General features: G+C 43.2%; 1 protein-coding gene across 14 annotated transcripts in view; it reads right to left on the bottom strand.

Moving 5' to 3' along the window:
• PPP1R9A (protein phosphatase 1 regulatory subunit 9A) overlaps window positions 1-15,085 on the bottom strand; it is a 260,733-nt gene that overhangs the window by 87,884 nt on the left and 157,764 nt on the right. The window lies entirely within an intron of this gene.

Below are 15,085 nucleotides of genomic sequence, written 5' to 3'. Positions count from 1 at the left end.
GCAATCTGTTCCTTTTTGTAACTGAATAGTATTTCATTGTTCCAGATGTACTATATTTAGTGTATCTATTCGTCTATTGATAGGTATTTGGGTTGGATTTGGATGTTATGAACAAAATTACTATAAACATTTGAGTGCAAGTTTTGGACATTAATTTTCATTTTCCTTAAGACAAATAATTGATGTCATGTGTTAAGTAAGTATATATTTAACTTTTCAAATATTTGCCAAATTGTTTTTTTCAAAGTGATGGTACCATTTTACATTCCAACCGGCAATGCATGAAAGGTGAAGTTGCTTTACCTCCTCACCAACATTTAGTATTGTATTTTAAAATTTTAGCCACTCTACTAGGTATCTAGTTGTATTTTATAATGGTTTTAATTTCCAATGCCATGATGACTAACGATTTTAAGTATCTTTTCATGCGTTTTTTGACCATGCACATGTCTTCCTCAGTGAAATATCTTTTCAAATATTTTGCCCATTTTTAAAAACACTCCAGTTGTCTGACTTTTTATTATTGAGTTGCAATGGTTCTATATCCTCAGCTATGTGTATATTGCACATACATACACACACAGATATACACACAAATAATATAAGTGTATGTGCTTATTCTATTTATTATCTTTTGCCAACTGCAGTGTACTTCTTAACTTTCTATATTGATCTTTTATCTCCCTTTAAATGAATAATAGAGTGGGGTTTAAGAGAGTATAACTTCCCTACTATAAATCTTACAGGTGATTGAGGGAAGCAATTAATGTACAAAATGCAAATTAATCAAAAACAGCAGCCAAGCTCAAAGTCAGTAAATTAGAATTCACATTCATTTAAGCCATAAGTTCTTTAAACACATTTGAGAATTACTTTGTCAGGTCTTTTAGTTTAACAGTTTTCCCTAAGAATGTAGAAGTTTATTTTCTCTGCAAGGCAAGTGTTTAAAGCTAATGTAAACACAATTCAGGGAGAGAAAAACAAAAGATGTGGTCCACTTGCCAAATAGTTGAAACTGATTTTAATTGCTGATTTTAGAGATGAAAGAGGGAATCTTAAGAAAGACCTCATGAAAATTTTTAAAGCAAAGTATTCTTTTTTAAAATCTAAATTCTCTATAATAATAAAAGCATAATATGCTAATTAGACTGGACAGCTGAACAGTGGAAAGACTGTCCGGATGACCTTTCAGTTGACCTTCCAGACAAAGCCAGGGCTGCAAGGGCCGAGGCAGCCAGGGCTGTGAGGGCCTACCCTTGCATGAATTTTGTGCATCGGGCTTCTAGTCCTATCTAATAAAACAGAAACATGGTAATTGGCGTACGACCGCTACCCTTTTCATTGGCTAATCAGCGAGATATGCAAATTAGTCAACAGCCAAGATGGCGGCTAATTTGCATATGTCAGCCCCAAGCCTCAGACTGAGGCTTTAGGCTGGGGCCTGGGCGGAGCCATCCAGTAATCATTGATGGTGGCAGCGGCTGGGAACCAGGCGGAGCCAGCCAGCTATGATGGCGGCAGCAGCAGGAAGCTGGGGGTGCTCCGGCCCAAGCCTAAAGCCTCCGCCAGAGGCTTTAGGCTTGGGCCGGTCCAGCCAGCCAGGGATCCTTGATGGCAGTTGCAGCAGGGAACTGGGGCGGAGCCAGCCAGCCATCCGTGGCAGCGGGGAGCTGGGGGTGCCCCAGTCCAGGCCTAAAGCCTTGGCCAGAGGCTTTAGGCTTGGGCCGGGGAGGAGCCAGCCAGCGATTGTTGATGGCGGGGAGCATGGGGAGGGTCCGGCCCAGGCCTAACACCTCAGCCAGAGGCTTTGGCGGGGAACCGGGGCGGAGCCAGCCAGCGATTGGCGGCGGGGAGCTGGTGGTGCCCAGGTCCAGGCCTAAAGCCTCGGCCTGAGGCTTTAGGCCAGGGCCGGGGCGGAGCCAGCCAGCGATCATTGATGGCAGAGGTGGCGGTGGGGAGCTGGGGGTGCCCAGGTCCAGCCCTAAAGCCTCAGCCTGAGGCTTTAGGCCAGGGCCAGTTAGGCTTGGACCAGGACGGAGCCAGCAAGTGATCCTCATAGCGGCTTTGGCAGGGAACCGGGGCGGAGCCAGTCAGTGATCGGTGGCGGGGAGCTGGGGGTGCCCCGGTCCAGGTCTAAAGCCTTGGCCTGAGGCTTTAGGCCGGGGCCGGGGTGGAGCCAGCCAGCGATCAGCGGCAGGGAGCTGGGGGGGCGGGGGGCGCCGGCCCAGGCCCAGGCCTAACACCTCAACCAGAGGCTTTAGGCTTGGGCAGGGGAGGAGCCAGCCAGGGATCATTGATGGCTGCAGCGGTGGGAAATCAGGGCGGAGCCAGCCAGCGATCCTTGATGGCGGTGGCAGCGGCTGTGGGGAGCTGGGGGTGCCCCGGCCCAGGCCTAAAACCTCGGCCTGAAGCTTTAGGTTTGGGCCGGGGAGGAGCCAGCCAGCGATCATTGAGCCAGCGATCATTGATGGCGGCCCAGGCCTAACACCTCAGCCTGAGGCTTTAAGCTTGGGCCAAGGAGGAGCCAGCCAGCAATCGTTGATGGTGGCAGCGGTGGGGAGCTGGGGGTGACCTGGCCCAGGGCTAATAACTCGCCAGAGGCTTTAGGCCCCAGCCCGGGCCATACCGGCAATTGGTGTGAACTACAGAGGAAACACCTTTTCTGACTGCTGATTGGCTAAGCTCCCTGTGTGTCACTGGTAATATTCTTAGTAACTTGGATAATGAGAGTCCAAATAGGTGATCTAGGGTTTTTTTTACTACACTCCTGGAGAAAAAAAGGAAGGTCTGCTGCTGGAGGGTTAAGAAATGTCATATCCTGCCCTAGCTGGTTTGGCTCAGTGGATAATGCCTCGGCCTGCCCAACGCAGATTCTGGGTTCAATTCTGACTAAGGGCATGTACCTAGGTTGCAGGCTCCTCCCTGGCCCGGGCCCAGGTCAGGGTTCATGCAGGAGGCAACCAATCAAAGTGTTCCTCTCACTTTGATGTTTCTCTCTGTCTTTCCCTTTCCCTTCCACATTCTCTAAAAATCAATGGAAACATATCCTCAGGTGAGGGGAAGGAAGGAGGAAGGAAGGAAGGAAGGAAGGAAGGAAGGAAGGAAGGAAGGAAGGAAGGAAGGAAGGAAGGAAGGAAGGAAGGAAGGAAGGAAGGAAGGAAGATGGAAGGATGGAAGGATGGATTTTTTCATGGTAAAGGGACTGGAGTCCATGTTGATGAAAACATCTTGGTGGCTGCCATGACTGGCAGTGGCTGCAACAGTGTGGTGATGGGGCTGTGGCCTTCCCCTGATCAACCTGGTTGACTCCCACAAAGGGAGGCCAGACTGTGGCTTAGGCCCACTCCCCAAGGGGAGCAGGGAGCAGGTAGTAGGACATCCCCTAGGGCTCCCAGTATGTGATAAGGGGCAAGCTGGGCTGAGGGACCCCCCGCCCCCCGCCATTGCACAAATTTTTGTGCACCGGGCCTCTAGTATTATATAATAAGAAATTATGTAATTATACAATATAATAATCAAAACTCCAATGTGATGTTACAACTTTCTTCCTTTCTTCAAAATACAATTCCAAACCAGAATTATTTATGAACAAAGTTTCAGAGGAAATAAGAATTGTTCCATATTGCATAAAAAAGCAGCATTTTAAAACATGAAGGCCTACTTGCTCAAAATTACAGCTTGGCTTTCTTTCTGAATTTACTGCTACAATTTAACATTTTTCACTATTTGCCCAATATTAGTTCATATTCAAAATCACTTTACAGTTTGATGAAACATAAGTGATTTGTAATTACATATAAAATAGACAATTCCTCTCATGAAATATACTCATTTCTAAAAGTGTGTGTTAAAGTATACATCTCTTCATTCAGGCAGGTATTTTGGGAGGCATTATAGCACCTAGCTGTACACATCTTTAAAGTTCTGTAACCCAGTACAGTGGGGCCTTGACTTACAAGTTCCGAGACCGAGCTTGTTAAGGAGCTCGTTAACTCAAATTACTCTATCAACTCAATGCAAAAAATCAGCCGAGAGACAGCTGGTATCTCAAAAAACTCGTTAGTCGGGACACTCGAAAGTCAAGGCCCCACTGTATAATTTATAGTACATATTTGCAATATTAGAATTCATCCTGATAAGAATGACCACAGGAAAAAATAAAATACTTGCATTAGTGTGCTCTGAACATGTTATTATAAGTCACCCTTGAAAGATAAAAGTATGGATCACATGATCACGTTAAATTGAATTTCAAAAATATAATAATAGTCTGCAACAATCAGTCCCTTTAAATATGTGATATTTGTATATAATTTGTGATATATTGTAGACATTATTTCCAAATGAAATATGTTTAGTCAAATCAGCCTGTTTCTAAACTTCAAGACCCTTTAAGAAAAAAACATATTTTCTTGTTACTTTCTAAACCTTTTTCTTTGCTTCAACAAGAAATGGCATGATCAATTCATTTTTCTAGCTATAAAAATGAGGTAACAGACACCAAACTGTAATGGATATTTAAATAAAAAATTAGGTATTTTCTAAGGTTATCCTATACTAGTGGCCTGGTGCACAAAATTCATGCACTGGGTGGGGGGGGGGGGTCCCTCAGCCCAACCTGCACCCTCTCCAATTTGAGACCCCTTGAGGGATGTCCGACTGCCAGTTTAGGCCCAATCCCACAGGGATGGGTCTAAATTGGCAGTCAGATTCCCTCTCACAATCCAGGACTGCTGGCTCCTAACCACTCACCTGCCTGCCTGCCTGATTGCCCCTAACTACTCTGCCTGCTGGCATGCTTGCCCCCAACTGCCCCTCCCCCTGCCAGCCTGCTCACCCACAACTGCCCCCTCCCCCGGCCGGCCTGATCACCCACAATTGCCCTCCCCTCTTGGCCCCTAACCGCCTCTACCTTGGCCCCACCACCATGGCTTTGTCCAGAAGAACATCTGGAAGGTCACCTAGAAGGTCTCCCAGTCTAATTAGCATATTACCCTTTTATTAGTATAGAAGATAGAAGATAGAGGCCTGGTGCACAGGTGAGACCAGCTGGTTTGCCCTGAAGGGTGTCCTGGATTAGGGTGGGGATTCCCTTGGGGAACGGGGAGGCCTGGGCAAGGAGCCTGTGGTAGTTTGCAGGCTGGGCACGTCCCCATTGGTATGGGGGTCCCCACTGGGAATGGTGCTGGCCTGGGCAAGGGGCTGTGGCAGTTTGCAGGCCAGCCACACCTCTATGAGGTGAGGGTCCTGGCTGCGGGGGGCGTGGCCAGCCTGGGTGAGAGGATGAAGGTTGTTTTCAGGCTGACCACATCCCCTTCAGGGTGGGGGGTCCCCTCTGGGATGCCTGGCCAGGCTGGGTGAGGGGCTGATGGTGGTTTGCAGGTTGGCCAAGCCTCCAGCGGGGACCCTCACCTGAGGGCTGTTTGCAGGCCCCTCCCTTGGCAGCCAGCCCAGGCAATGGCGAGCCAAGCCTCCCGCACCCCCAAGCCAACTCTGTTTCCTCCACTCACAGGCCCCTCCTTCAGTAGCTGGCCTGAGCAGGCGGGAAGCTTGGCTTCCTCCATTGCCAAGGGCAACCCAAGCCTCCCACTCGCTCTGGCTGGCTCTGTGGCCACTGCCATCTTTGTCCCGCTAATTTGCATACTCACTCCTGATTGTCTGGTGGGCATTGCAAAGGTACAGTCAATTTGCATCTTGCTCTTTTATTAGTGTAGATAATAAAAGCCTAATATGCTAAGTGTCTGGTGGTCCATTCAACCAATCAAAGCATAATATGCTAATGATATGGTAAGGGAGCTCAACTGCTCACTATGACGGGCACTGACCACCAGGGGGCAGACAGTCGACCAGTTGACCAGTCACTATGACATGCACTAACCACCAGGGGGCTTATGGTCTGACTCATAGGTTAGCTCGCTGCTGGGGTTTGGCCGATTGGGATTGAGCAAGACGGGACAGATACACCCTGGAGCCCTCCTGTGGTCCCTCCCCAGCCCCAATCATACACCAGTGGGGTCCCTCGGCCTGGCCTGTACCCTCTCACAACCTGGGACCACTTTGGGGGTGTCAGAGAGGTGCTTTTGGCCCGATCCCAAAGGACAGGCCGAGGGACCCCACCAGGCCTCTACTGTCTATACAATGGCAAAACTAAAATATACAATTAAGCTTTATGTTTTTAGCATGGCTTTTTTCTAGTGTTAAACCAATCATGCTGTTTCAATGTGAATTATTTCACTAAGAACTACCCCCTGCCATCCTCAAGCTGAGATACAATAGACAAAGTCAAATGAATTAGATTTTGTTTTTCTTTTTAAATCTATTATCAGAGCAAGTAATACCCATACACTGTCCTTGGTAGTTTAGATGATGAGATTATATGGAATTCATCTGATTCATTTATTGAATTCTCTGGTGAGCTGTAAAACAACTATAAGATTGGACTTGCAATTTGCTGAATTGAAGTCATAAAGATCTACATGTTTTCTGTGAATGATGAGAGAGGTTATGCTGAAACATGATTTATGAGTGCCTTGCTTTACAGACAAAAGTTATTCTAATAAAAGTGATACACTATCAAAATGGCATTTGATGTCAAAATTTAAAAGTTCTCAATGTGAAATTAAGCTGGTTTAAAAAAGAAAAAGCTATACCAGGATCTAGTTGTTAGTTTTGTATAATCAATTCTTTCCTTCATATATTCTTTAAAGAAATATTTATTGTGTGCACATCAAAAACCTGAATGATATATATTTAAATATCAAAAAGAAAAATCACTGTACAAAACCTACTGTCCTTTTACAATACTTGAGCTTTAGGTCACAAAGGTCATTGGTACTTTTAAACATTTCTGTAAAAAGTGTCTCATTTTTCCTGTTTGATCACATTTTATGCTCTTACTCTGAACTTTGTAGCTTTTTAAAAATATATATATTTTTATTGATTTCAGAGAGTAAGAAAGAGGAAGAGAGACAGAAACATCAATGATGAGGTAGAATCATTAATCGGCTGCCTCTTGCACGCCTCCTACTGGGGATCGAGCCCACAACCAAGGAACGTGCCCTGATAGGGAATCGAACCATGACCTCCTGATTCATAGATCTATGTTCAACAACTGAGCCACACTGGCTGGGATTAACTTGGTAACTTTTTAAGTATTTCACTTAATTCTACTTGAGTGGTGGTAAATGCATGTACAGCTCCTTTCACTAAAATATGTTGACAGAACTTAGCTGCTAAAGTTCTATGCAACCAAGCGTGCCTCTTTTTTATTTAATTTTATTTTATTTTTATTTTTTATTTATTATTTATTTTTGTATATTCTTTTTTTTTATTGTTTTATTGCTTAAAGTATTACAAAGAGTATTACATATGTCTCCTTTTTTTCCCCGCCCTTGACAATCCCCTGGCCTTCCCGACCCCCGAGTGTCTTATGTCCACTGGTTAAGCTTATATGCATGCATACAAGTCCTTTGGTTCATCTCTTCCCTTCCCCTCCCGCCCCCCAACTCTCCCCGGCCTTCCCGTTGTAGTTTGACAGTTTGTTCGAGGCAGCTCTGCCTCTGTATCTATTTTTGTTCATAAGTTTATAATGGTCTTTATTATCCATAAATGAGTGAGATCATATGGTATTTTTCCTTCACTGATTGGCTTATTTCACTTAGCATAATGCTCTCCAGTTCCATCCGTGCCGTTGCAAATGGTTAAGAGTTCCTTCTTTTTTACAGCAGCATAGTATTCCATCGTGTAGATGTACCACAGTTTTCTAATCCATTCATCTACTGATGGGCACTTAGGCTGTTTCCAGATTCTAGCTATGGTGAATTGTGCTGCTATGAACATATGGGTGCATATATCCTTTCTGATAGGTGTTTCTAGTTTCTTGGGATATATTCCTAGAAGTGGGATCACAGGGTCAAATGGGAGTTCCATTTTTAGTTTTTTGCGGAAACTCCATACTGTCTTACATAGTGGCTGCACCAGTCTGCATTCCTACCAGCAGTGCACGAGTGTTCCTTTTTCTCCACATCCTCTCCAGCACTTGTCGTTTGTGGTTTTGTTGATGATAACTTTTCTGACAGGTGTGTGATGGTACCTCATTGTTGTTTTGATTTGCATCTCTCGAATGATTAGTGACTTTGAGCATGTTTTCATATGTCTCTTGGCTTTCTGAATGTCCTCTTTTGAAAGGTGTCTATTTAGGTCCTTTGCCCATTTTTTGATTGGATTGTTTATCTTCCTTTAAGTTGTATGAGTTCCCTATAAATGTTGGAGATTAAACCCTTATCTGTGATAACATTGGCAAATATGTTCTCCCATGCAGTGGGCTTTCTTGTTGTTTTGTTGATGGTTTCTTTTGCTGTGCAGAAGCTTTTTATTTTGATGTAGTCCCATTTGTTCATTTTCTCTTTAGTTTCAAGTGCCCTAGGAGAAGTATCAGTGAAGAAATTGCTTCGGCATATGTCTGAGATTTTGTTGCCTTTGGATTCTTCTAGAATTTTTATGGTTTCCCATCATATATTTAAGTCCTTTATCCATTTTGAGTTTATTTTTGTGTATGGTGTAAGTTGGTGGTCTAGTTTCATTTTCTTGCATGTATCTGTCCAATTTTCCCAACACCATTTATTGAAGAGACTATCTTGACTCCATTGTATGTTCTTGCCTCCTTCGTCAAATATTAATTGAGCATATTGGTTCGGGCCAATTTCTGGGCTCTCTATTCTATTCCATCGATCTATATGTCTGTTCTTGTGCCAGTACCAGGCAGTTTTGAGAACAGTGGCTTTGTAATACATCTTGATATCTGGTATTGAGATCCCACCTACTTTGTTCTTTCTCAGGATCGCTGCAGCTATTCGCGGTCGTTTTTTATTCCAGATGAATTTTTGGAGAGTTCATTCTAGATCTGTGAAATATGCCGTTGGTATTTTAATGGGAAATGCATTGAATTTATAGATTGCTTTGGGTAGTATGGACATTTTAATGATGTTGATTCTACCAATCCAAGAACATGGTATGTTCTTCCATCTGTTTATGTCTTTCTCTATCTCTTTTTTCAACATCCTGTAGTTTTCTGGGTAGAGGTCTTTTACCTCTTTAGTTAAGTTTATTCCTAGGTAGCTTAATTTTTTTGGTGCGATGGTAAAAGGGATTGTTTTTTTAGTCTCTCTTTCTGTAAGTTCACTATTGGTGTATAGAAATGCCATAGATTTCTTGGCGTTAATTTTGTATCCTGCTACATTGCCAAATTCATTTATTAAGTCTAATAGTTTTTTGATGGAGTCTTTATGGTTTGTTATGTATAATATCATGTCATCTGCAAATAAGGACAGTTTTACTTCTTTTCCAATTTGGATGCCTTTTATTTCTTCTTCTTGTCTAATTGCAATGGCTAATACTTCCAGTACTATGTCGAACAGGAGTGGTGAGAGTGGGCATCCCTGTCTTGTTCCTGTTCTTAGGGGAAATGGTGTTAGTTTTTGTCCATTGAGTATGATGTTGGCTGTGGGTTTGTCATATATGGCTTTTATTATGTTGAGGTATGATCCTTCAATTCCCACCTTGCTGAGAGTTTTTAATAAAAATGGGTGTTGAATTTTGTCAAACGCTTTTTCTGCATCAATTGATATGACTATGTGGTTTTATTCTTTCAATTTGTTTATGTGATGTATCACGTTTATTGATTTGTGGATATTGTACCATCCTTGCATCCCTGGGATAAATCCTACTTGGTCATGGTGTATGATCTTTCTGATGTACTGCTGGATCCGATTTGCTAAGATTTTGTTGAGGATTTTGGCATCTATGTTCATGAGGGATATTGGCCTGTAATTCTCTTTCATTGTGTTGTCTTTACCTGGTTTTGGAATTAGGGTGATGCTGGCTTCAGAGAAGGAGCTTGGGAAGTTGTGGGCAGAGCTCAAGAGATTTATCTCAGTGCTGCGGCCGAAGCAACGCTGTGAGCACACTCCAACGAACAGGCTTCCTTGGCACACCAAGGAAGTGGCAACACCCGCCTGACAAATCTCCAGGAGCCACCTACTCTTAACCCCGACCCTCACGCCCATTAGATAACATAGCAAGCGTGACCCTATTGCATTGGCTGCTTACCTCTTTATATACGGCTGTACTTCCTCAATAAAGTTAGATCTGTGTCTCTGAACCTGGTCTCCGGAGTCGTGCATGCAGACGCCCCAGCGTGTTGGGCTCTGTCATCCTCACCCCCGGGGGACCCCCTGTCTCAGAAGTGTTCCTTCCTCTTGATTTTTTTTTTGTAGTAGTCTGAGGAGGATAGGTTTTAGTTCTTCCTTGAATGTTTGGTAAAACTCCCCTGTGAAGCCGTCTGGTCCTGGGCTTTTGTTTGCTAGAAGCTTTTTGATTGAGTCCCTTCTTCTGAGGTGGGTCTCTTGTAGACAGCAAATGTATGGGTCATGTTTTTTTATCCATTCAGCCACTTGATATCTTCTGATTGGAGCATTTAGTCCATTTACATTTAAAGTTATTATTGAAAGATACTTGTTTGTAGCCTTTCCTATTTTTTGTGGCTGTTTTCTTTCTGAGCTTTTTATTTCTTCTTTTTTATACCAGTCCCTTTAGTATTTCTTGCATTGCTGGCTTGGTGGTGATAAACTCCCTTAGCCTTTTATTTTTTTTGTCTGTGAAGCTTCTTATTTCCCCTTCAATTTTGAATGATAGCCTTGCTGGATAGAGTATTCTTGGATTCAGTCCTTTGCTTTGCATCACTTTGTAAATTTCTGTCCATTCTTCTCTGGCCTGATGTGTTTCTGTTGAGATATCATTTGATAATCTAATGGGAGATCCCTTGTATGTAACTTTCCGTCTCTCTCTTGCAGCCTGTAAGATTCTCTCTTTGTCCTGAACATTTGCCATGGTAATTATTATGTGTCTTGGTGTGGGTCTTTTCGGGTTCACCTTGTTTGGGACTCTCTGTGCTTGTGTGACTTTTTTCTTACCCACCTCAGGGAAGTTTTCTGATATTATTTCTTCAAATAGGTTTTCTAAGTCTTGTTCCTCTTTCTGTTGTTCTGGCACCCCTATTATTTGTATATTGTTTCGTTTCATGTTGTCCCATAGCTGCCTTAGGCTCTCCTCCTGTCTTTTAATTTTTTTCTCCAATTGAAGTTCAGTTTGGGTGTGTTTTGTTTCCCTGTCTTCCAATTCGCTAATTTGGTCCTCCGCTTCTCCTAGTCTACTGTTGAAACTTTCAATGGTGTTTTTTATTGCAGCTATATCACTCTTTATTTCTTCTTGGTTCTTACATAATTTATTGATTTTTTCATCTGTTTCTTCTTGCTTCTTGCATAAGTTGTTCATTTTTTCCTCCATCCGGTTTATGCATTCTAGGACCCTTAATCTGAATTCTTTTTCTGTCATGCTGCATGCCTCGGTTTCACTTAGCTGCTTTTCTGGCGAGTTCTCCTTTTCTTTCCTTTGGGGGTTTCTTTGTCTACCCATGTTTGATCTCACCGATATATCTAGATGTTGAGTCGTTCGGGGCTGCTCCTTGGGTTGCAGTGGATCCTCGGGCTGTGGTTGCTCCTCTGGCAGTAGTTGTAGCAGCTGCTCCTCAGTTGGTAGCAGCTCCTCTGGTGGGTGCTGTTCACAGTTGTGGTGGCTCCTCTGGCTAGTGGGGGGAGGCTTCAGACACAGCTGCTGTTCCTCTGACAGAGGATGTGCTGATCACAAAGCTGCTGTTCCTTGGATGGGGCGGGCTACACACGCAGCTGCTACTCCTTGAACTGGGGCGGACTGCTCACATGGCTGCTGATCCTTGAATGGGGGCTGGCTGCACACTGCTGTTGTTCCTCTGATGTGGTGGGCTGCTTGTGAGGCTACTGCTCCTAGGACCGGCTGCTGCTCGTCGGACAGGTGCAGGCTGTTGTGGCTTTGCTCCTCGGACCGGTGCGTGCTGCATAGAGCTGCCACTCCTCGGATGTGGGCGGTCTGCTCGTGTGGTTGCTGTTCCTCGGACAGGGGTGGGCTGCCGCTGCTCCTTGAATGAGGCCAGGCCGCTCGCAGAACTGCTGCTCCTCGGATGGGGGCGGGCTGCTCACACACACAGCTGCTGTTCCTCAGATTGGGCAGGTTGCTTGTGCGGCTGCTGCTGCTTGGGTGAGGGCAAAATGCTTGTGCAGCTGCTGCTCCTCAGACTAGTGCAGAGTGCGGGCTGTGCGCAGCTACTGCTCCTCGGGCAGGTCGGACTGCTCGTTTGGTGGCTGCTCTTTGGACGGGGAAGCGGGCTGCTCACACAGCTGCTGCTCCTTGGACAGGGGCAGGCCACATGAAGCTGCTGCTCTTAGGCTCGAGTCAGGGTGCTCACGGGGCTGATGCTCCCTGGACAAGAGCACGCTGCTCACATGTCTCTGTACTTCTGCACCGCACCTCCTCTGAGTCTTGGTATGCTTTTCTCTTTCCTTCTAGTTGTAGAATTTCCACTCAGCCAGCCTTCCTGTGGTTTTGGATGATGTCCGTTCCATCTTTTAGTTGTATTCTTGAAGTGGTTGTGCGAGGCAGCAATCTCCGGTGTTTACCTACGCCGCCATCTTGGTTTTCCTCCCTTGCCTCTTTCTTGTACTTGCATACTCTTACATATTTTTTCTTTCTAGCTAGATATCTGGTAAGCTATAACATAATATATTTAACATTTTAAAAAATCCATCTAGGAAAATCTTGCTTTTAAAAGCTAGACCTGTACTATCTAGACTTAAAATATTTAAACTCATTTGTAAGCATTAATTCTTTGAAAGGAATTTTGTATCTAACCCAATACTGATTATCAGAACATTTTTCTATACCATATTGCAATGTAAAAACAAAGCACAGTCATGTGCTGCATCATGACGTTTTGGTCAGTGGACTGCATATACAGCGGTGGTGCCATAATCACAATGAAGCTGAAAACTTTCTATCGCCTGGTAACATTGTCATAGCCATTGTAATGTAGCACAATGCATTTCTTGCATGTTCTTGGTGATGCTGGAGTACAGTGTTTATAAAGTCTACAAGAGTGACCAGTAATGTCCTATGCCTTCACATTCACTCACTGACTCACCTAGAGCAACTTCCATTCCTGCAAGCTCCCATTCATGGTACAGGTGTACTATTTTTAGTATTTTATACCATGTTTTTACTATACCTTTCCTATGTTTAGATACAGAAGTATCACTGTGTTACAGTTGCCTCCAGTATTTAGTACCGTAATGTGCTATATAGGCTTGTACTCTGGGAGCAAATGACTATACCATGTCATGTAGCCCAGGTGTGTAGTAGGCTATGCCATCCAGGCTTGAGCAAGTGCACTCTATGATGTTCACGTGACAACAGAATCGCCTAACCACACATTTCTTAGAATATATCCCTACCATTAAGGACACATGACTATAACTGAATTATTTTTTTTTAAATTGTCTACCATGTGCTACTTCAAGGACTATATACTGTGCAATAGGTATAAATTTCTCTACTTAAAAGTTAGCATTGCTGTGTCAGGTTTAAATATTTATACATATAAACACTTAAAAGGAAATTTTAAAAATGTTATTCTGTATAGAGTGACATCAGAAAATGTCTCATTAAGCCAAAATCTTCTGTAAAGTAATTTTGGGAAATCTCCAATGTTTTTAATCTTTTTATCACAGTGACTGCTGACCATTCTCATATATGTAAGATTAAAAAGTACTACCACCCCTGGTCTGAAATCTATAGTGGCTGCCCCTCTTGTCTGTGGGCAAGGGTATAGTCTTATGAGTGATGCAAACAGAAAGCCCGCAGGACCGATGATTTCCGGAACATGGCAATCCTTCACTGCCTCCCCTGGATACGACACTCCATTAAGCACAACCACAGAATCACTTTGATAAAAAGTGAAAACCTCAACTTCCCCTTGTGTGTAATGGCAACAAAAACTCTTATTAAAATGATGAAAACAAAGTGAAAACATGTCAAGATTTAATGCATTTCAAATCGAAATCTCTGATACACCAATGATTTTAAATGAAAACATTTATAAAACTTCTATATTTAGAAATTACATGCGTAGGTGTCAATCAAAAATAAACATGTGTGTATCTATAAAAATTCACTTCGCATTCATTTCAATTTCCTTTTTAATATTATAACATCTTCCAAAAAGGACAGAGAGAAATTTAAGCCCTAAGATTAATTTGTTTTCCATTGTGTGGAACTACAATTCCTATGAAATCCTGACCTCCAGTAGTGGTGTATGGCTCAATGTTAAAAAGTTGTTAAATATGTCTGCTGGGGATAAAAACATTATGAATACATAATGATCACTAAGTAGCAGGTACCAGCCAGAAAACATGTAAATTTTAATGTGAATGGTGTTGAAGAGCAAACATATACTTTCTAGACGTTTCTCAGACTGAAGCACAATCTCTCTCCTACAATATCACTTTCCGTAACTGCTGTCCTTCTGTATTAGGTCAGCTGTCTAGAGTTAAAAAGAATCGCTAATCCTTTTCCCAGATTTCACACTTTCAAGTGCTTTACAATTGCTACCATGTCTTTAAAATTTTTTTCTATTTCTTAGGAAAAGGCTTGTAGAACCTTTTACTTTTATATGTAGAAGGAAAAATGTTTAGACTTCTCACCATCCTGGTCAGTCCTTTCTAAATACTTTCAAAATTTTCAGGGTTCTTCTTGAGATAAGATATGTAACAGTGAACAAATAAATTGCAAGGGTGGGCAAAAGGTTTAGAGTTGTGAGAACGTGAGACATGAGTTTATTCTTATATTATTGTGTCTTAGTTATTGTATTATTTATTGTTGATAAACTTGTGGGAAGCTGATATAGGGTTAAGCCTCGGACTGACCCGCTGGCAAAGTCACAAACAAGTCCAGCTTAGAGGGCACAGTCTTCTTAGCATAATTAGGCTTGACCTTATAACACTCCCTAGATCTTATCTGGGAATCTAATGGGCTAAGGAAGTGCAGGAAGTATAACCAGGGTGTAAACAAGTGAAACTCACAAGAAAAGTGTAACTTTGGTAACCACTACCTTGTTTACCGCTCACTATAAAAAGCTTGGTGAGGCCTGAGCACAGTGGAA

The sequence above is a fragment of the Myotis daubentonii genome, chromosome 10 (genome assembly GCF_963259705.1).
Source record: "Myotis daubentonii chromosome 10, mMyoDau2.1, whole genome shotgun sequence".
In the NCBI taxonomy this organism is placed as follows: domain Eukaryota; kingdom Metazoa; phylum Chordata; class Mammalia; order Chiroptera; family Vespertilionidae; genus Myotis; species Myotis daubentonii.
This window is presented reverse-complemented; position numbering and strand designations above follow the sequence as displayed.